Below are 23,567 nucleotides of genomic sequence, written 5' to 3'. Positions count from 1 at the left end.
ACCAACTCATTTATTCAGTATGGATTTGAGATTATTTTCTATGAATCACCATATCATGATAAATTGAAAAGTTTTATCAGGGAATTTATTTTAACTGAAAGGATTTCTAACAAAATACAGGTGTGAAAATGAATTCACATAGCTATTCACAAAGAACCATTGCAAAAGAATAAGTTATTTAATATCTTTCTACGTAGGAAGCTTGATATTAGATATGTGCAGGAATTCCATTGTTAAAGAATGGTGTACCATTTAGACAGAAGAAAATGTCGAAATCATTGTGGGTGGAAAAGAAAGAATCATGGTGGGAATCCTCATACTCAATAGAAACAAGTTTAGAGAAAGCAAGATGGGGTAAATGGGAGGGCTTGGAGGGAGGAAAGAGAAGGGATAAACGATGTAATTATAATTAATAATATAAAATAAAGAAAATAATTTAAGTTTGCAACATAATTTAACAAGTGATATAATAAAATAGAAAACTGAGGTACACATTTTGCTAAAAATTATGAATTTTTAATAGTATTTTTCTAAGAAGTCACAGTCACTTTTTTTCTTAATTCCAGTTCACACTTAGATAGTTGAGAAGGACTTGGTAAAATTATTAACATCATCTAAGAGATAGTCAATGTTTTCTTAAATTCAGTTTTAGTTTATAAAATGGTGGCTATTCTAACTGTTTCATTAAAGCAAGTACTACTACACAAGAACATAGTGTTTGGAACAATTCATCCATTTCAGAAATGTTTCAGTTTCCTTTCTGCTGCTCTGATAAAACCTAGCAAAGGGAAGCTTAATCTTAAGACTCCAATTTCCAGACCTTTGTTAAGGGGAAGCAAGGCAGGGACACAAAGGAAGGCAGATTTACTTACTGTTCCTCACTGTCCAATCTCTGACAGAGGATCTCACCTTATAGAAGAGAATATTGGGAATGTAAATTTGCTACTTGTTATCTAGTTTACAGGACAGATTACTCTCAGATTTCTTAGAAAATGCAGGACCACCTTCCCAGAGAATGCTGTTACTCCCAGTGGACTGAGCCCTCATACATTAACTAACAACCAAGAGCACCCCCCACAAACAAAATTATGGGGGAATCTTACCCAATTAATCCCTCATTGGAGGCTCCATTCTTAGATGACTCTAACCTGTCAGGTTGCCAAACTTTTCATTCCTTACCCAAGGCATGCTCACAGTCCAAACTGAGACTCCACTCTCAGAAAACTCTAAGCTATGCCAATGGTTAACCAGGACAGACAGCAAGCCAGTTTTAGAAATGATAAAGCTTGCAACAAGTAAGCTAAACCAAACAATTAGCCAAACACATAGACACCAAAAATGTAGCAGGTTAGGCAGGATATCAGTTTTTGTTTGCCCAGTTTACAGGATGTCAGTGTTTCTCTTTAAGAGAGCTTACATGGGCTACTGTCCAGTTTGTGTTTGATAAGTAGCAGTGAAAAAGAAAAAGTCCCCTGCCAGGTGTCCTGAGGCCATGCAGGAGACAGAAAGTTATATATGCAATGCAGAGAAAGCTAGGGTACAGAGTTTATTGAGTGGTCTACAGAGGGGGGAAGGAAAGGGAGAATGGGGAAAAGAGAGGGGGAGAGAAGGAAGAGAGGCAGAAGCTGCATCTCCGAAAGAAAGGTAACAGAGAAATAGAGAGGGGGAGAAGAGCTGGAGAGGAGGTAGGACAGCAGAAAGGGGAGGTTGGGAATGGACAGGGCTTGTCTCTTATAGGACAGGGTACCCAGGTGACAGACCAGACCAGCAGATTACAACACAGAGGCCATGCACTTAAATGGGGCCTATGAGCAGTGTGTTACAAATTGCTTAATGGTGACATGGGCTTGCTGCAACTGGGGCAATATGTATAACTCTTAGAGGCAGTGAACATGCCTCTACCATATTGGACTGGGTGGAGCCAACCACAGAGTTGGTCCTAGCCATGCCCACTTAGCATTTTAAAAAAGTGCTCCTGATCAAAAGATAATTGCAGACACGTATGCAATAAAGACAAATCCAGATGGAAAAGACCTCTAAATGGGTCACAGTGTTGGTTAAATGTACATAGGCTTGGGAAAGAGAAAAAAAGAGAATATAGACAGTTATGAAAAGAAATAATGGATTTTAAAAAAGTAAATCCATTAAAGAGACAAAGTATGGACAGCTATAGATTAAAGGAGTTTTAAAAAAGCCATGTATAGATGGAAAAAATATAGAGAGTCTGGATTATGTATATTATTGTGCTTTGTTTAAAATTTTGACTGTGAATAAGCTAAGTACAGAGACACATTTCATTGTGCAGGCTACTAAACTAATCCAACGTATATACTTTAAAGGTATCTTGACTTAAAAATTTGGGTCTAAGAATATATTGCCTTGGAAAAGAGGTTCTTCTTTTGTTTACACAGAGGATGAGAATCTGTGGAATCTTTCCAGACAAATGTGATTTGGTGGACCAAGACCACCAGAAAGGTCTCTGTGAATCCCTCAAAAAATACTTCACTCAACAAAAAGCAGGAAGCAGTTTGGAGAGAACTATGCCCAAATTCCCTAAGTGATTGTTTATAAATGTTTGTTTGCATTTAAAGGGTGGTATGCTATAGAGATGAGTACTTTGCATTGGTATGGATCTTAGTTTATTGATATAAATATAAGGTCATTTTTGTTACATTTATTACTGCTCTTGATTGAGGCATTATGTTTGTGCAATTCATTCAAGTGAAATGTATAATTAAGAATGCAGGTTAATAGATAGTCATTTATAATAGTCAAGCTTGCAGTTATGTTAGTTAGGTTTTCTAGATGTGCAGAGATATATTTCAATTGGATACTTATTCTTCAGATCTTTCAAAGACCTTCAAAATATGGTATTCAAAATGTTTTAAAGTTTAATCTCCATGGACATAAAATCCCATAACCCTGAACAATGTATATGGCACTTGTGGCTACATAAGCAGAAAGCGACATGCCAGGTCATTTTTATTGTCATTTTTAATACCACGTAAAGTAATGAATACTTATTTATTCATTATGCTCACAGAACAGAAAAAAGCTCACTCACATCTTTCTGACCAAAACTAGAGACAATCTGATGGATTCTAAAGATAAATGGCAAAAGAGATTCCAGAGGCTCCATTTCCCATATGTCATCAAGGATGGAAGTCAATGTTTTATGAGTAGTTTTCAAAAATAGTAATATTAATCTTTAAGACCTTATGGTTAAGGAAACAACATTCATGCACATGCAATACACAAACATAGCCATACTACAAACAGCAATAACAGCAGAAAAACAGAAAATATTAAGGAAAACAATAGAGGGACTGTTACAAGGAGAGGGCTGCTTTAGTTTTCTGCCTTGGTAAGACTTCTTACAGCACCTTTTGTTTAACTAAGGTACCCAAAATTATTTCTTTGAATACTCATGCATAAGCAAATAAGAGAATAACAATTCTAATTTATAAGCTTAGAAGGAAAAAGTAAATCATGATCATGATAGCAGGTCAGATTTATGTTAGATTTTAATATCATGCTTTCACAACTGGCACCAGGAAAAAACACTGCATTATAAATACGATTTAAAGTAATTAACTAAGTGGTAGATTCCATGGTGTCAATGTATGCCTTTCCATTTTAAAATATGACACCTTTACATGGACACAATGATTCATTCACTGAGCTGTTGAAGTCTTGCGGTGACCAGAGCTTAACCACTAGGGAGATAAAAGTTTTTCAATTATTCAAGAATTCTCTGGAGACCCCATAGAGCAGAGAGCAATTAAGAAATAGATAAATCTAAGGCATAGAATGGAGAACTCAGGGCAACAGAGATGAAAATGGCAGTTTTCAGTATGACTGAGAATTAAAATAAATTATCTTCATTTTATCCCAGCCTTGTTATTTACGTTCACTTAAAATGATATCTGCTAATTCCTCCTCTGACACTTTAAAATCATCAATTTCTGCTCTCAAATATTCACCGTTCTATTGGAGATGCACACTCTACAAATATCTAATTGAGATATCTAAACTAAATTCTCTAGATCAAACACCCTATCTATGCGTAAACAATAATGGGCTCAGATGACTTTTTGATTTAAAAACCTGGATGGTGTGTGCTGACATTTTAGAGTTGAAGTGGGAAGGAGTGATCCACACCACACTATTTCTTGAAGGTGTGCTCCTCACTTTTGTGTACGATTGTCAGTGCTTCCATATGTTTGTTTGTTTACAATTACTGTAGTGACTAAGGTTAAAACAGTCTGAAGTTAGTTTTATGAATTTTTATATGCTTTTCTTTGTGTTGTCATTGCTACCCTTTAGAGCATGAGAGGAATCCTTCAGAGAGGGACTTAGGGATGAGAGAATACCTGGAGGCCATCCAGAGAAGCTGACTGGCACACCTGACCCTTGATATTTATCCAACTGCATTTTCAGAATTCTGGATTTTTTTTTCAAAAATAGATGTTTTTCATACAATATATTTTAATCATGATTTACCTTTCCTAATTCTGCTGATATTCCTTCCACATTCCCTCTCAGCAGATTTCATGCCTTTTCTGTTCCTCACCAGAAAACAATTCAGAACACTAACAATGAAATAAACATAATAATACAAAAAGAACAAACAAATCAGAATATTTCACAGCAAACAAACAAGAACAAAAAAAAAGTGAGCCAAAGTAAAAGCACAAGATATACATGGAGGTGGAGAGACACACATATTCACACACTCGAGATCTCATAAAATCACAAAGTCTAAAGCCATATATACACAAAGACATGAAAAGTTAAAAAATGTCCTAATTCTTATGAGACAAAACCTACGAAGATGCTATTGAGTTGTTTGGTGTTGGGCATCTACTGCTAGGCATGATGCTTACTCTTAAGAGTGTTTTCTCTCTTCACTGAGATGCTACTGAAAAGAACTGATTTTGATTTGCAAGCAGCTTTCCACTGCACATTTCTTCATGGTTAGTGTTCCTTTCCCCTCTCTATGTGCTAGGAGCCCATCTGGAACAGCCCTATACAGGCCCTGTATGTGACCACAGTCTCTGAGAATCCATATATGTCTTGTTCCTGTGTCTTTAGAAGGCACTGCTCCTTTGGTTTTTTCATCCTTACTAGCTTTTATAATCTTTCTCTTTATTTTTCTGTATAATTTCTTAGCCCTGACGGGAATGGATGTAGTGAAGACATCCCATTTAGAGTTAAGTGTTTTGAGGTCTCTTACTCTCTGCATATTTTCCACCTGTCATTCTTTGGAGTTGTTCTCATTTCCTGCAGGAAGAACCAATGCTGATGCTGGCTGAGAAAGGTACTGATCCATTAGTAAGGCAGAATATAAATCAGAGTCCTTATTGTGATGTTCGTTTATTAGAAGAGTAGTGTTTGGTTTTCCCTAGACCTTAATCTATCTGGTGTCTAGTTCTTGCCTACTCAAGTGGGGATGGATATTGGTGTTGCGGGAGAATTACCTGTATTCTGTCAATCATGTTTTAAATAAATGCTGATTGGCCAGGCAGGAAGTATAGGCGAATCAACCAGACAGGAAGTAGAGGTGGAGCGATAAGAACAAGAGAATTCTAGGAAGGAGGAAGCGCATTCCTCCAATTCAGCCCAGATAACCGAAGAAGCAACATGTGAGGTGCCATGCTGAGAAAGGTACTGAGCTGTGTGGCTAACATAGACAAAAATAATGGGCTAACAAGTAGCCTGAGCTAACAGGCCAATCAGTTTATAATCTTATGGAGTCCTCTGTGTGATTTAGCATGGTTTAGCTAGATCTTAGGGTAGATTTGATTGCCAACATCCTGAGAAATAACCATACTGCTTTCCACAATGGATGCACAAGTTTGTACTCCTACCAGTAATGGATACATGTTACATGTTCTCCTTACTTACTTACTCCACATCCTCACCTTCATGATTTAATAAATAATTCACGTAATATAATATAGTAAATAATTTATTTTATTTTTATTGACCATTTTGAATGTGTCAGATGATATCTAGAAGTAGTTTTGATTTATATTTCCATAATGGCTAAGGATGTTGAACATTTCTTTAAGTGCTTCTCATTGATATTTGTTTATTATTTTGAGAATTTAGATATGTATCCATTTCTAAGAGAGTTGTTTGTTTTTTGATGTCCAGTTTTGAGTTCTTTATATATTTTAGATATTAGTCCCCTATCTGATGTATAATTAGTAAAAATCTTTTCCCATTATCTAGGCTATTACCTTTTTTGAATGATGGTTTTCTTTGATATACAGAAGTTTTTTATTTCATGAAGTTCCATTTATTAGTTGGTATTCTCAATTCCTGTGTTATTGGTGTTCTGCTCAGAAAGTCTTTCCTTGTGCTAATGAACTTAAAATTATTCTCCACTTCTTTTTTTATCAGTTCAGAGTATCTGGTTTTGTTTTGTGGTCTGTAATACACTTGGAGCTGAATATTGCAAAGGGTGATAAGTATTGATCTATTTGTATTTTTCTACAAACAGACATCCAGTTTCGCCAGCAACATTTGGTAAATGTTGTATCTTTTCTCCAGTATGTATTTTTGTCTTCTTTATAAAATATCAGGTGACCGAAGCTATATTAACTTATGTCTGAGCTTACATTGATCAACATGTGTGGTTTTATGCAAATATGCTTTTTATATTGCGATCACTATGTAGTTTAACATTATAGCAGATGGTAGTGCCTTCAACAATTCTTTTATTTATTACTGAGTTTTGTTTTTCTCTATGAAGCTAATATATTTCTTTTCAAATTCTGTAAAGAATTTTATTGGAATTTGGGGTGGTCACCCTGGATCTGTAGATTGCTTTTGGTAGGATGGCCATTTTTAGTATGCTAATCCTACCAATCAATGTGCACAGAGGATCCATTTGTCTTCTGATATCTTCTTCAGTTTCTTTCTTGAATATCTTAAAGACTTCTCCTGGCATCAGCGTCTGTGCAGGGGACAGATTCATACCAGTGTGCAATGCCAGCGGAAGTATGGACCCCTGGTCTTCATTCTTGGTGACAAGACAAACAAAAAACTGAATGAGTACAGCCGAGTGACAACAGTAGATGGGAACATTTGCTCCGGAAAAACAAGCTCGCAAAGGAGATCGCAGAGAAGCTAGGCATGAAGCACTTTCCAAACGCAGGTAACCAGTAGTCAAGCAGCAACACAGGCGATGGAAGGCGCCTCGACACGGGATTTAGTGGCAGCTGTAGTTTAGAGGAATATTATGATAATCCCAAAAACAATGATGGCAACAACTACTGCCTGTAGTCCTGGCTGTACGCCAGCCTCCTCCTGCAGTACTCAGATGCCCTGGAACACCTGTTGAGCACAGGAGCACTCCATCTACAGTGACTTTGTCTTCCTGGAGGCAATGTACAACCAGGGCTTCATCCAAAAGGATTGTGTGGACCACTACAATGAAGTAAAATAGCTCACTCTCCCAGAGTACCTGCCACCCCATGTAGTCTTCTATATTGACGAACCTGTACCAGAGATACAGAGCCGGATCCAGAAGAAAAGACATCCACATGAAATGAAGATCACCTCTGCCTATCTCCAGGACATTGAGAATGCCTACAAGTACACCTTCTTCCCAAAGATGAGTGAGCAATGTGAGGTTTTGGTGTACAGTACCTGGGAATCTGAAGACTCAACCAAGGTGGTAGAGGAACTTAACTACAAAAAAGGACCATGACTTGAACAGGATGACCGTACTTTTCACAACCTGCAGATGCTGGTTCAGGATAAGATGGATGTGCTGAATTACACAACTATTCCTGTCTACCTTCCAGAAATCACGATTGGAGCTCACCAGGGTACCCGAATCTACAACATCTTCAGAGAGCTTCCAGGCAGCAAGTACAACCCTGGACACAGTGAAGAGGTGGGTGACAAGTGGATCTGGCTGAAGTGAATGGTCCCCTCTGCCTAGCGGTGTCACAGCCGTGAAGACTTCTGCTCTGCCCAACTCTGAACTCCAGAGCTTTACAAGACAACAGGATAAAAAGCAATGATCGAGAAATTGCCTGAACAAATGGTCAAAAAGAAAAAAAAACCAGTCTTTCCTGTGCCTAGTTAGTTGATTGAAAGATTCAACTTCCATTGAAAAGGTTCTGGAAACTTCCAGTTTTATTTTGGAATCATCTGGGAGAAAAAGCAAAACTAAACAAAGCAGGTCTGCTCAGGAAGAGCAGCTCCCACTGGACGCCCAGTGTCCCCGTGCTGTGTTTTTCAGTCCTCTCAACTTCAAGAAATAAATCTTGCTCTATAGCTCAAAAAAAAAGAAAGAAAGAAAGAAAGAAAGAAAGAAAGAAAGAAAGAAAGAAAGAAAACAAAACAAAATTATGATAAAGTTAGGTTTCTCTAAGATTATGTAATGCATGATTTAAAAATAGAACAACTAAATGAAGGGAAAATCAACTTAACTGGGATTGACATACTGTTAATTGTAGTAAGGAGGCTACTAGTTAGTTCCTGGCCACTTAGCCCCAAACTAATTACACAGAAACTGTGTAATTTAAGTCACTGTTTGTCCCATTAGCTCTAGCCTCTTATTGACTAATTCTTACATATTAATCCAACCCATCTCCATTGATCTGTGTATTGCCACGTGGCTGTGGCTTATCAGGTAAAGTTTCCAACATCTGTCTCTGGTGGTGGCTTCATGGCTTCTCTCTGACTTCACCCTTCTTTCTCCCAGCATTCAGTCTAGTCTTCCCTGTCTAACTCTGCTCTGCCCCACCCTGACCTGCTATAGGCTCAAATCAGTTCTTTATTCATTAAAGATAATCACATAATACAGAGGGAAATCACACATCAATTAATTATCATTGTAATACTTGTTGTCATTTTGACAATTCTTAGTTTAACTCTTAGACAGCTGTTTGGTTTGACTGTCAAGATACAGGCCTTACAAAAATTTAATAAAGCATGTCATGGAGATATTCAGATCCAGATAGAAAAATTTAACGGAGAACCAATTTCAGCATTGCATTATAAGGTTAGAGAGAAACAGACTATAGTATTTCAAACAACCACAATATATCAACTAGCCTTAAAGGAATTGCCAAATGATAGAGGCTCTCTCTATAAGAGCAAATTGAGCTCCTCTTTCAATTTTAGATTAAGGAGATTCAAGGAAGCAATAGTCTTCTTTCACATTTTGTGCTGCAAATGATAAACACATAATCAGTTTGTAATAGAATTATCCCTATAGACTGGATATACTTGATTAAAATTGTCTTAGAACCTGATCCACAATTGTTATAAAGGATCTGGCTTACCTAAGAGGCTAAGACTATAGAATAATGGGGTAAAGCCAGAAGTACGAAAATCTCCCAAGAACAAATTCTTGGAGAAGGAGATTATGATACTATAGAAAGGCAATCTTAATATGATGACCACAGCCTGGATTTATGTGGTACAGCAGCTTTGAATACTTGGAACAGAATTGGAGAATTAGAAAAGAGAAAATTGAGTCATTTATTGAAGTTATATGGGGTCCAAATGAAGTCTTTGTGGATTTCTTACAAAGATTGGCTTCAATAGTAAATAGAATGATATCAAATTCAGAGGCTAGACAAATAATAACTAAAACTGTGGCTTTTGAAAATTCCAATTCTCAATGCAAAAAGATAATTAGGACACTATAAGCAATATAGGTGCCCTTGGAGGGATGAATCTGAAATACAATCAAAATTGAATATCATGACCATGACTATGTATGAACAGGAGAGGTTATTTCCAGAGGCTTTAAGAAAAATTGAGATGTCAAGTGTTATAATTGTAGCAAAAATTGTAGCAAAAAAATTATCACTGTAAAAGGAAATGTAGATAGGGCATACCAAGAAGCAATGTTTTTTGTTTTTTAACAAACATAATTCAAACAAAATGCTCCTCTCTTCTGAATTACACAAAAGGTATGACATCAGCAGGCATTGGATTAAAGAATGTAAATCAACAAGAGATGTTCAAGGTAACTGGGCTGTCTGGAAACTTCTTGAGGGCCCTCTGACAGCCCCCTTTGCCAAATCTGTTTCATTCATTTCCTGCTATCTTAGAGGAAATTCCTGAGAACAATTAAAGAATCTAATGCCTATTGTAAGAAACCATACTATTCTGGATAATACAACAGCTATAGAAAAGAGAACAAAAATTTCAGGAGAAACCATAGAGTGTATGTTGGCAAACTTCTATAAATGAACATAACAAAGACCAAAATTAAAAATATGATTAAATAACATTATCATTGAAGGTCTGGTAGACAGAGGTGTGTATTTAGCAATTATTTCATCAGAATCTTGGTATCCAAATTAGCCTCCTCAGGAGATAAATTTTCAGTTTTTAGGGATAAGAACTTTATCTCAGATAAAACAGTGTGCAAGATGATTCAAATACATAGTGCTGAAATGATAGAGAAGAATATTGAAGTTGTTAACATAGCAATGAATTCATTGGGATATGATTTGTTAAAGCAATGGAATACCCAGATTAACATTCCCCAAATACTAGAAACAAACCATAAATTAATGCATGTTTCTCAGAAGAATAATAAAAAGATATTATAAAAAAGAGTCACTGATAATTCAGTGTACAAGAACAGGACACAGCAGCTGCTACTTTTCCAAAGGTACCAACAGCCCTACCTTTAAATGGTTGACAGATAAACCTACATGGGTTATACAATGGACTTTAACAATAGAAACTGCAGACTTTATAACAGCTAGTACAGAAGCAACTAAATACTCGCATACTGAAGAATTAACCAGCCCTTGGAATTCTTCTGTATTAGTTATTAAAAAATTCTGGAAAATGGAGAATTTTTATATTTAAGAGCTATTAATAAGGTTGAAGTTTCCCTCTGGTTCTTTCTTTGCTCATGATCTCCCTCCCTCTGCTTCTCATTTGGACCTAGGGAGTTAAGTCCAGTGTTCCAATATGTGTCTCTGTCTCTATCTCCATCCTTCGCCATAAGAAGGTTCTGTGGTGACATGAAAAATATTCATCAGTATGGTTATGGGCCAAGGCCAGTTCAGGAACCCTCTCCTCTGCTGCCCAGGGAACAGTCTGGGGACCTCTCCTTGGGCCTGGGAACCCCTCCAGAATCAAGTCTCTTGCAAACCCTAAAATGACTCCCTTAGTTGAGATATAAACTTCCCTGCTCCCATAAACATCCTTCCTCCCTCCCCACTTCCATTCCCCAAAGCAATCCCCAATCCTCCCCCTCTCCATACCTCTTCAATATAGTGCTTGAAGTTCTAGCAATAGCAATAAGACAGCATAAGGGGATTAAGGAGATTAAAATTGGAAAGGAAGAAGTTTAACTTTCGTTATTTGCAGATGATATGATAGTGTACATAAGCGACACCAAAATCTCTACCAAAGAACTCCTACAGCTGATCAACACCTTTAGTAATGTGGCAGGATACAAGATCAACTCCAAAAAATCGGTTGCCCTCCTATACACAAAGGATAAAGAAGCAGAGAGGGAAATCAGAGAAACATCACCTTTCATGATAGCCACAAATAGCATAAAATATCTTGGGGTTACTTTAACCAAGGAAGTGAAAACAGCTTGGTATTAGCATAAGAACAGAGAAGTCGACCTATGGAATCAAATAGAAGATCCGGATATTAACCCACAAACCTATGAACACCTAATTTTCGACAAGGGAGCTAAAGGTATACAATGGAAGAAGGAAAGCATCTTTAACAAATGGTGCTGGCATTATTGGATGTCAACCTGTAGAAGAATGAAAGTAGATCCATATCTATCACCATGCACAAAACCCAAGTCCAAATGGATTAAAGACATCAACATTAATCTGTCCACTTTGAACCTGATAGAAGAGAAGGTGGGAAGTAGTCTACAAGATATAGGCACAGGAGACCACTTCCTAAGTAGAACCCCAGTAGCACAGACAGTAAGAGAATCAATGAATAAATGGGACCTACTGAAACTGAGAAGCTTCTGTAAAGCAAAGGACACTGTCAGTAAGACAAAAAGGCTACCTACTGACTGGGAGAAGATCTTCACCAACCCCTCATCAGATAAAGGTCTAATCTCCAAAATATACAAAGAACTCAAGAAACTAGACACTAAAGCTCCAATTAACCCAATTAAAAAATGGGGTACTGAACTGAACAGAGAATTCACAACAGATGAACTTCGAATGGCCAAAAGACACTTAAGATCATGCTCAACCTCCTTAGCCATCAGGGAAATGCAAATCAAAACCACTTTGAGATACCATCTTACACCTGTCAGAATAGCTAAACTCAAAAACATCAATGATAGCCTATGCTGGAGAGGATGTGGAGTGAGGGGAACACTCATCCATTGTTGGTGGGAATGCAAACTTGTGCAGCCACTGTGAAAATCAGTGTGGCGGTTTCTCAGGAAACTGGGATTCAACCTCCCTCAGGACCCAGCAATTCCACTCTTGGGAATATACCCAAGAGATGCCCTATCATACTACAAAATATTTGTTCAACTATGTTCATAGCTGCACTATTTGTAATAACTTTGAATTTTCTTAATGTTAATGAGAAAGGAATAATAGTTGAAGAGAGACATTGGAAAATAGAAAAAGACTACAGAATTAAATCAGCTGGTATACTTTAAAGATGTACTGACCTCAGGATACAAAAGAGGACATGTGTTATGTTGGTGACAGGATTTTGCTTTTGTTTCCATAAGAGAAGAAAATTTATGGTTATCATTAAAATTGATAAAGATTCAATTTGAACAAGAGACAATTCTTAATTAAAAGAGATGATTATTCATCAAGCAGCATGGTGGTTTAATTTAAACTAACCAATAAACTCATAAGTGTTTTTCATTTGATCAGATATTACTTGCTTAAAGAGAACCTCCCCTAAATTAGGATTAAGTATGGGTTTTGTTTTTGTTTGTTTCAGTAGAATAAAAGTATTTAGCAACTGAATTTAAAAACTACTGAACAAATGAGAAATCTGAAGTGACAAATCAAATATTTAAGGACTATTATGTTATTTGTAGCTATCATGAAAGGTGATATTTCTCTGATTTCCCTCTTTGCTTCTTTGTTCTTTGTGTAAAGGAGGGCAACTGATTTTTTGGAGTTGATCTTGTATCCTGCCACATTACTAAAGGTGATTATCAGCTGTAGGAGTTCTTTGATAGAGTTTTGGGGTCACTCATGTACACTATCATATCATCTGCAAATAACAAAAGTTTGGCTTCTTCCTTTCCAATTCGAATCCCCTTGATCCCCTTATGCTGTCTTATTGCTATTGCTAGAACTTCAAGCACTATATTGAAGAGGTATGGAGAAAGTAGACAGCCTTGTCTTGTTCCTGATTTTTGTGGGATGGCTTTTAATTTATTTTAATTTAATCTCTCCATTTAATTTAATGTTAACTGTCGGCTTGCAGTATATTGCTTTTATTATATTTAGGAATGCACCTTGTATCCCTAATCTCTCCAAGTTCTTTATCACAGAGGGGTGTTGAATTTTGTCAAATGCTTTTTCAGCATTTAATGAAATGATCATGTGTTCTTTTTCCTTCAGTTTATTTATTATGGATTATGTTGATAGATTTGCGCATGTTGAACCAGCCCTGCTTCTCTGGAATGAAGCCTATTTGATCATAATGGATATTTTTTTAATGTGTTCTTGGATTATGTTTGACAGAATTTTATTGATAATTTTTACATCGATGTTCATGAGTGAAATTGGTCTGTAACCCTCTTTCTTGGTTGGGTCTTTGTGTGGTTTTGGAATCAGGGTGACTGTAGCTTCATAAAAAGGTTTTGGCAATGACTTTTCTGATTTTATTATGTGAACCACATTAAGGAGTATAGTTATCAGCTCTTCTTTGAAGTTCCATTAAAATTTTGCATTAAAACCATCAGGTCCTTGGCTTTTTTTTTGGTTGGAAGATTTTTGATGACAGTTTCTATTTCTTCATGACTAGGTCTACTTAAATTGTTCACCTGGTCTTAATTTAACTTTGGTAAATAGTATTTATCTAAAATCAAGCCCATTTCTTTCATATTTTCCAATTTTGTGGCATATAAGCTCTTGTAGTAAAACATAATGATTTTCTGAATTTCTTTAGTGTCTGCTGTTATGTCCTCCTTTTCATTTCTGATCTTGTTAATTTGCATGTTCTCTCTCTGTCTGTTGATTAGTTCGGATAAAGGTTTGTTAATCTTGTTGACTTTCTCAAAGAACCAGCTTTTTGTTTCTTTGATTCTTTGGATTGTTTTCTGTGTTTCCATTTTGTTGATTTCAGTCCTCAGTGTGATTATTTCCAGTCTTCTACTCCTTCTGGATGAGTCTACTTCTTTTTTTTTCTAGAGCTTTCAGCTGAGCTGTTAAGTCTCTAATGTGAGCTTTCTCCATTTTTTTTTAATGTGGGCACTTAGAGCTAAGAACTTTCCTCTTAGCACTGCTTTCATAGGTCCCATAGGTTTGCGTATGTTGTGTCTTTGTTTTCATTGAATTTAAGGAAGACTTTAATTTCTTTCTTTATTTCTTCCCTGATCCAGGGGTGGTTCAGTAGTTGACTGTTCTGCTTCCATGAGTTTGTAGACTTTCTGGGGGTAGAATTATTGTTAAATTCTAACTTTATTCCATGGTGATCTGATTAGACACAGGTGGTTGTTAATATTTTTTTGTATCTGTAGAAGTTTGCTTTGTTACCAAGTATGTGGTCAATTTTTGAGAAGGTTCTATGAAATGTTGAGAAGAAGGTGTATTCTTTCCTATTTGGGTGGAATGTACTATATATGTCTGTTAAGTCTATTTGATTCATTACCTCCATTAATTCTCTTGTTTCTCTGTTAGTTTTCTGTCTGATTGACATGTCTATTGGTGAGAGAGGAGTGTTGAAGTCTCCTACTATTAGTGTGTGTGGTTTGATGTGTGTCTTGAGTTCTAGTAATGTTTCTTTTACAAAAGTGGGTTCTTTTACATTAGGGACATAGATATTCAGAATTGATACTTTGTCCTGATGAATTTATCCTGTTATGAGTATAAAATTCCCTCTTCATCTCTTCTGATTGATTTTAGTTTGAAGTCAGTTTTGTTAGAAATTAATATGGCTGCTTGTTTCTTAGGTCCGTTTGATTGAAAAACCTTTTCCCAACCCTTTACTCTGAGTAGATATCTGTCTTTGTGATTGAGATGTGTTTCTTGTAAACAACAGAATGTTGCATCCTGTTTTCGCATACAATCTCTTAGCCTGTGCCTTTTTATAAGTGAAATGAGTCCATTGATATTAAGTGATATTAATGACCAGTGGTTGTTAACTCTGGTTATTTTTTTCTTCTTCTTCTTCTTTTTTTTTTTTTTTTGTTCGTAGAGTTTGTGTGTTTCCCTTCTTTGAGTTGTGCTGGTGAAGGGTCACTAGATGTCTGAGTTATTGTGGGCATTGTTGGATTCTTTGGGTTGTGATTTTCCTTCTATTATTTTCTGTAAGGCTGGATCTGTGGCTATGTATTGTTTGAATTTGTTTTTATCCTGGAATATTTTTTTCTCCATTGATGGTGAATTATAGCTTGGCAGGGTATAGTAGTCTGGGCTTGCATCCATGGTCTCTTAGTTTCTGCACCACATCTATCCAAGACATTCTGGATTTTATGGTTTCCATAGAGAATTCAAATCAAGTGTAAGTCTGATAGATTTACCTTTATAAGTTACTTGACCTTTTTCCTTTTTAGCTCTTTATATTCTTTCTTCTGTATGTTTTCTGTTTTGTTTATTATATGGGCTTATTACCTACCCAAGACGCTCATGGGTGAGTTTACAGACGGCAGAATGCAGCTGTTTTCCTTCAGTTCCAGCAGGGCCTCCAATTGTTGCTCGCACTTTTCTGTGAATCCCCACACCCAATACAGGGCGTGCTTCCTGTACTGGCCATGCATCTGGATCAATATCTTAGGAGTTGAATGGACACACACACATACAGATCAGATCATTCACCCAAAGGGTAAAATCAATCTTTATTCAGCACACGTAGGCTTATATACTTGGAGGCAAGAGGATGAGAGCCCCCCTCCCACCTGGGAGTGAGATCATAGTGTTGACTGCCTGGTGCCAGTGGCCTGAGCCTCCATGCAAGGGGTATCGATCTGGGAACCCTGACAGACAGATGGGAGGAGATTTAGGGCGCCTGTGAGGACCTTCTTAGCAGGTGAAATTATCATAGCAATGACAGAAACAAGGCTTAAAACTAATTACCTCTGGCTGCCAGAATGAGCAGGGGAAGCTAAGCTGGTTAGTATAAACAATTCCTGCATCCTGTGCTTAGGCCTCAAGGAACAGGGAAGACAAGACCCTACACAGTATCTTATATCATGTATCACCATTTGTTAGGGAGATGGCAAAGACATGGGCTTCAAGCAATAAGGCTATTCTACATGATTGGCTTCAATTAGTCTCAGCAGTCCTTGAAGATGTGTTGCAGTTACAGTGGAAATTTCTATTGGAGAGTGGATGCTAAAGCCTTAGAACAATAAATAAGGGTCAAGGGATTTGAGGCTTCCCCAAATCAAATTCTTGGAGAGGGCTATTATGTTGATTCACAAAGTCAAATCATTTATAATGAGTACATCTTGTCCCCAGGCCATACAGCATCCTTAAAAGCTTGGGACAGCTTGTAAAGAACTAGGAAGAAGAATTGAATCATATGCTAAGATTATATAAGGCCAAAGATAACTCTTTTGTAACTTTTTACAAAGATTAACAAAAGCTGTTCAAATAGGGGTAACAGATCCAGAAGCTATATGAGTACTTATTGAATCTGTGGCTTTTGAAAATGCTAACTTAGAATGCAAAAAGATACTTGGGCCTTTCAAGGTCAGATCAGTACCAATGGATCCTGTACACAGTAAATGATTTAACCATATTATTTACCATAATACTGAGGTTTTGGTAGGAGAAGAAATTTCCAAATGTGAGAAGAATCAAAATGCCAAGTGTTGTGGTAGAAAAGGACATCTGGGAACAACTGCAGACAAAGTATTTCTAGAAATAAAGTTTCTGTTGCAAAGAGTAAAATAAAAGGTTTCAGATTTCTGGATTACGTAGAAGACGTGGCAAAGACTGATACTGGACCAATGAAAGTAGATTAAAAAGAGACAAACAAGGCAACCCATTACCATCAGGAAACTCTCCGGGGAGCCTCTTGCAGGCCCTTAGTTCAAACGTGATTCAGTTACTTCCAGTCACTGTGGAGGACATGTCTCCCCAAGAAAATTAAAAATTCTTTGCCTGTTGTAAAATACCATGCTGCTCTGTGTGATAGAAGAAAAATGGAAGATGATGAAAAAAATCTCTAATGAAAAATAGGAAATGTAGATTTTGGCAGAGTTCTATAAATGATCGAGGATCAAAACTGAGAATATGAATAAATAGCATTGTAATTCAAGGATTACTGGATATGAGTATGACTACTATTACTCCAGAATCTTGGCATCTGAATTATCCTATTTAGGAGGCATCCTACCTCATGGAATTGGAATCCTATCTCAATTAAACAAAGCACAATATGGGTTGAATGCATAGAACCTGAAGGACAGAGAGGAAGGTTGAAGCCATATGTGACTAACATAGCAGCCAATCTATTGTGTTGTAAAATACTGCAGTAATGGAATACCCCAATTAACATTCCTAAAATCACAGAAACAAACAACAACAAAAAAACAACTTTTGTTTCTGGGAAGGATATAATAAGGCATTATAAAAAAACAATCACAAGCCAGTCAGGCTCTACAAAAACGCAAAACAACGAGCAAATCTTCAGAGGTACCAACGGCCCTAATTTTTAAATGATTCATTAAGGAACAAATATGGGTTAAGCAAACGCCTTTAAACAGAAGAGAACTTCTAGGATTTAGAAAAGATGGTACAGAGCAACTAGATGTCTACCATATTGAAGAATAAACCAGACCATGGACTTCTCCTGTATTTGTTGTTAAAATGAAATCTGGAAAATGGATAATGGTGATATATCTAAGAGATGTCATTATGGTAATCTAACCAATGCACCCTCTACAATTTGGAATTCATTTGCCTTCCCTATTACCTAAAGTATGGCATCTTATAGTAATTGATTTAAATGATTGTTTCTTCACTATACCTTTACAATAAAAAGACAGAGAAAAATTTTCCTTCACAGTACCTACTTATAATAATTCTTAGCCTCCTAGGAGACATCAATAAAGGGTTCTAACCCAGGGAATGCTAACTATCTCCAACCTGTGCCAATATTTTGTAAGTCAACCTTTGGAAATAATATGTAAACAATTTCCTAAATCTATAGTTCACCATAACACAAATGTCATTTTTCTTCCTGATTGAAGTGGAGATACATTAGAAGGAAAGTTTAAAGAGATAAAGTTTTCCCTAAATGGGGATTAAAAATTGTTGCTGAAAAAAATAAAAAGAGGAGATTCTATCCATTACTTATTTTATAAAATACATTTACAGAAAATTAACATAAAAAGCACAAATTAGCAGAGACCAAATGTGGGCTCATAATGACTTTCAAGGAATGCTAGTAGACATTTCCAATCTACAACCCACTGTTGGGAAAACAGCTGATCTAATAGTTCATTTAAACAAAACCTTAGATGATGACAAAAACTTAAATAGTCCCAGGGAATTAACAGATGAAGATGAGAAAGAAATGACTTTGATTGAAGAGAATTTAAAGGAGGCACACATGGATTGGGTGCAACTGTATCTTAACTGCATTCTAGTCATATAACCCTCCAAACTTTCCCTTACAGGAATTTTAATGCAGAAGAAAGACATAATCTAAGAATGTGTCTCTTTACAACAGAAACTGAGTGAAAAATTATAAACTTATGTGGAAAAGGTCTTGAATTAATTATAAAAGGAAAACTGAGACTTTGTCAATTAGCTGGGATAGACTCTGCATAGGTTATAATACCTTTTTACAAATGATTAAATTAAAAGTTTATGAAAAGACAATGAACTCTGCCAATGAGTTTGTGCTAATTTTTAGGAAAGAATATCAAGTATCCCAAAAGTGACTGAATTAACCTTATAAAAAGTGCGACTTAGATCCTTCCCCACATTGTACAAGATATGCCAATAATGGAGTCTATACATTCAATACTAATGCAAATAAATCAGGAAATGAAGGTTACAAATGACAAGAATTAATTAAGGTAGAACGAAGCCCTTATAATTCTGTTTAAAGTCAGAATTATGTGCTATTTGAATAGTACTAAGGGTTTGTAAAGAACCTCTCAGTATAGTTACTGATTTACAATATGCAGAAAGAGTCATTTTGCATATTGAAATGGCTAAATTTGTGCCAGATTTTGATACAGCATTGACTTCATTATTCATTCACATTCAAGATATAATCAGGAATAGTCCTTGTCCCACATGTATAACAAACATCTGATCCTATACTGGTCTGCAATGCCCTCTAGAACAAGGTAATTCAGAAATTGATTAATTACTGATCAGAAATGTGCTGAAAGTCTCAGAATTTCATAAAAAAAATCATGTCAAGAGCAAAGGTTTAAAGAAATAGTTTATTTCTTTAAAATAAACTATTTTAAATAGTTTAATTTTAGATATTATGGAACATGGAGATTTTAAGGCGATGTCCTACTTGTTCTTTATATATCCAAACACCTACAGGAAATAACCCAAAAATGTACTCATAGGAATGAAATCTGACAGGTGGATGTGTTCCACTTTGAAGAATTTGGAAAATTAAAGTATGTTTACCACACCATTGACACCTACTAAAGTTTTCAATGAGCAACTGCTTGAGCTCAGAAAAGGCTGATTTGGAAATCACGCATTTACTAGATCTTATGGTCATCATGGTTATACCTGAACAAATAAAGCCAGACAGTGGTCAAGCATATATCTCTAAGAAAATGAAACAGGTTTTTGTTTAATATAATATAAAGCATATTACAAGTGTATGAAACATTTCTACAGGTCAGGCTGTTATAGAAAGATCAGATCAAGCTGGGCGGTGGTGGCACATGCCTTTAATTCCAGCACTCAGGACAGAACACAGCAGCAGGTGGATCTCTTTGTGTTCAAGGCCAGTCTAGTCTACAAGAACAAGTTCCAAGACAGGCTCCAAAGCAACACAGAGAAACTCTGTCTCAAAAATCAAAACAGAACAAAACAAAACAAAAAAGAAAGATCAAATCAAAATATAAAAGATATGTTAAACAAACAGAAAAAATAGCAAATACTCCGATTGCATAAAGTTTTATTAACCTTGAATTTTCTTACTACTTATGAGAAAAGAACAACAGCAGTAGAGAACATTGTTAATAGAGAACTTTCTGAATTTATTTTATTTTATTTTTATTTATTTTAAGGAAGTGTTAACCTCAGAATGGAAACCAGGATATGTTCTACATTAGGAAATGGATTCTGCTCTTATTTCCACAGGAAAAAAAATCTATGGATATCATCAAAATTAATAAATATTTGGTTTAAAAAAGAGAAATCTCTTGAGAAAGAAAAATGACAACTCATCCACAGAGGTGGCAATTATACATGTGTCAAGGAAACTTCATAAGTGTTGAGGCAGAGTTCTGCCCTTATCTTTGCAGGAAAATACCCATCTTCAAGATGTCAAGAGACCTTGGACATCTAGATGCTTAAAGAAGAAAAGATAGTTATCCAGAAAGAATCACCAAGTAAAGAGAAATCTGGCTTATGGTACCAATATCCTTTGCATGGTAAAATTTCACTATGTAAACATACATATTTCATGTGTAATGATAATTGCAATTCACTTAAAAATCAAAACTTGCTTTGGAGTTGAATGATGGCTATTCTTCCTTAAATTCAAGCATGTTGTTAAATGAAAAATTCAGAGTTTCTGTCTCATATCAAGAGCCATTTGGTATGGGACAGAAAAAAGAAAGAACTGAGGAAATCTTTTACTTCTACCCACACCTATTTTTCTCTCCATGGCACCTTTTGCTGAATATATGTCTATATGAATATGTTTAAGTTTCCAACAATGATCAATAAATTTTTTGACTGTAATCTTTAAAGTTTCCAGGAAGAAGATGGACACAACAATAATTCCACCTGTTTGACCACTATGTCAGGATGCTGATAGCAATACTTTAGGATTGTTTTGGGGTTACAAGCTGTACAAGATGATTCCAACTTGGTTAGCTGCAATGGTGTACCTTCTTACAATGTTTTGGCCAGTACTTCAAATAAGAACATCCCAAATCCCTACCAACTACTCCAAGAATATTGGCAATTATACCAGACAGTAATCTTGAAACTTAACCATCATTTCACTTTTTATAAGATCCCATAGAAATGATACCAACTCCAGGCCAGTTGGAGGTAATTCCAGAAGACAATGTCCCTCTTCCAACAAATATTGTCCTCATGGTTAAGGTTATCTACTATGGGTTCTTTGTATTTTTGGGGGGTCAGTTTGTCAGGCAAAATTTTATTTACTTCTTCAAACATACTTCCTCATATATCTCCAGTTGAACTAGATAGAAAAATGTCATTCATACAATGGCAAATATAGATTTAGAAAATTGGTTATGTATCATTTCCAATTGCTGATTTACAAAATATTGTCACACAGCAAGGCTATTTAAAATTCCCTTTGGGAGAATTTTCCAATGATATCTTTTAGCAGGCTGATACTTATTATAAGTAGGCCCTATAAAGGCATTTTTTTTTCTGTCTTTTTCTTGTAAAGGTATAGTGAGGAAACAATCTTTTAAATCAAAAACTATAAAAGGTCATCCTTTAGGCAATAAATAAGGCTAAGGAATGCTAGACTGTAGAGAGCCCATGGATGAATCACCTTATTATCAGTTCTTAGATCTGCCACCATTCTCTCTTTGTTTTTCTCTCGGTAGATTTCTTTTAACAAAAAATACAGGAGAATTTCAAGGTCTAGGTGACTTTTCAATGTTCTGAGTATTTAATTGCTCCTGTACCAGTTGTACTAAAGCCTGCAGTTTTTCTATTGTTACAGGCCATTGTTTAAAACATATAGGTTTATCTGACAACCATTTTAAAGGTAGGGCAGTTGGTGCCTTTGAAAACCAGCAGCTGTTGTCCCTCTTCTTCTACAACCTGAATGTTCAGAGACTCTCTTCTTTATAATAATTTCTAATATTTTTCCCAGAAACATATGCTAATTTATTGTTTGTTTCTAAGATTGGGGGAGTGTTAATCTGAATATTATATTGCTATAAAAATTCACATCACCACAAATTCCATGCAACATTAGCCACATATGGTTGTAATATTTCTCTCTGTTGTTCTGGCCCTATACATTTGACCAATCGCATACTCTACTCTGCTTTACCTGAGAAGAAGTTCTTTTTCTTAAAATCTGAACATTTACATCCTGAAGAGGCCAATTTGGATGCCAATATTATCATGAATTATCGTTACATCTGCACCTTTTTTTTAATCAGACCTTCAGTGACAATACTTTTAATTTTAGTCTTCGTTCATTTATAGAAGTTTGCCAAAATAATCATGTTATGGTTTCTTCTGAATATTTTGTTCTCTCTTCTATACCTGTTCTATTATCCAGAGAAGTTTGGATTTTTACAATAGGCATTAGGTTCTTTAATTGCTCTGGAAACAAGTTTTCTTTACAATTCCATAAAATAGCTAAAACAGATTTGGCATAGGGGACTGTAAGAGACCCCCCCCAAGGAGTTTGCCGATAGCAAATAATTACGTGGAATATTTCTTATTGATCTGCATTTATTAGTCTAATGACTGCTGTTGCCACACATTCTGCACAATCCAGAAGGGAGGGGCCTCTTAAATGGATTATTCTCAGAAAAAAAAAAAGTTGTTTCTAGGAATGATCTGTCTACAATCCCTTTTAAAGTGACTTTGTTTGCTAAAATTATAACAGTTGACATTTTGATTTCTACCTCAAACCTCTGGAAATCCCCTCTCCTATCCAGCCATTTTCATTGCCATGAGATACAATATTAATTGTATTATGAATCCTTTTCTCCAAAGATGCTGACTGCTTTTTTGCATAGAGAATTGGCATTTTCAAAAGGTACAGTTTTAATTATTTGTCTTGTTTCCAAATTTGGCATATTTCAATTTATTGCTGAAATCAGTCTTTGTAAGAAATTCATAAAGTCTTCTTTTAGTCCCTGCATAACTTTAGTAAATGACTCAATTTTCTTTTCTTTTTCTCCAATTCTCTTCCAAGCATTCAAAGCTCCCTCATGGCTTAAATACAGGGTTTGGCCATCATATACAGTTTTTCTTTCTATAGAAGAATATTGTCCTTTAAGAATTTTATACTGGGAGATTTCTCTACCTCTAGCTTTATTCAAATTTTTAATATTCTTAGCTTCTTCTCTGCACCAGATACTCCATTATAATTGTGGAACTGGCCCTAAAATGCCTTTAACCAATTCTATCCAGTCTTAAGGTTTGATTATATTACAAACTGATCACGACTTTAACATTTGTTTCACAAAAGGTGAATGCATGCATGTGAGACTGTTTCTTCTT

The 23,567-nt window shown here is 35.9% G+C and overlaps 1 long non-coding RNA gene and 1 pseudogene across 1 annotated transcript in view; both read left to right on the top strand.

Moving 5' to 3' along the window:
• Positions 1-23,567, top strand: part of LOC125397097 (uncharacterized) — a 188,358-nt gene that overhangs the window by 6,303 nt on the left and 158,488 nt on the right. The window lies entirely within an intron of this gene.
• On the top strand, positions 4,112-8,059 carry LOC146894768 (NADH dehydrogenase [ubiquinone] 1 alpha subcomplex subunit 10, mitochondrial pseudogene; annotated as a pseudogene).

The sequence above is a fragment of the Myodes glareolus genome, chromosome 4 (genome assembly GCF_982192425.1).
Source record: "Myodes glareolus chromosome 4, mMyoGla1.1, whole genome shotgun sequence".
NCBI classification, from domain to species: domain Eukaryota; kingdom Metazoa; phylum Chordata; class Mammalia; order Rodentia; family Cricetidae; genus Myodes; species Myodes glareolus.
The sequence above is the reverse complement of the archived record's forward strand: the minus strand, read 5'-3'. Positions and strand labels throughout refer to the sequence as shown.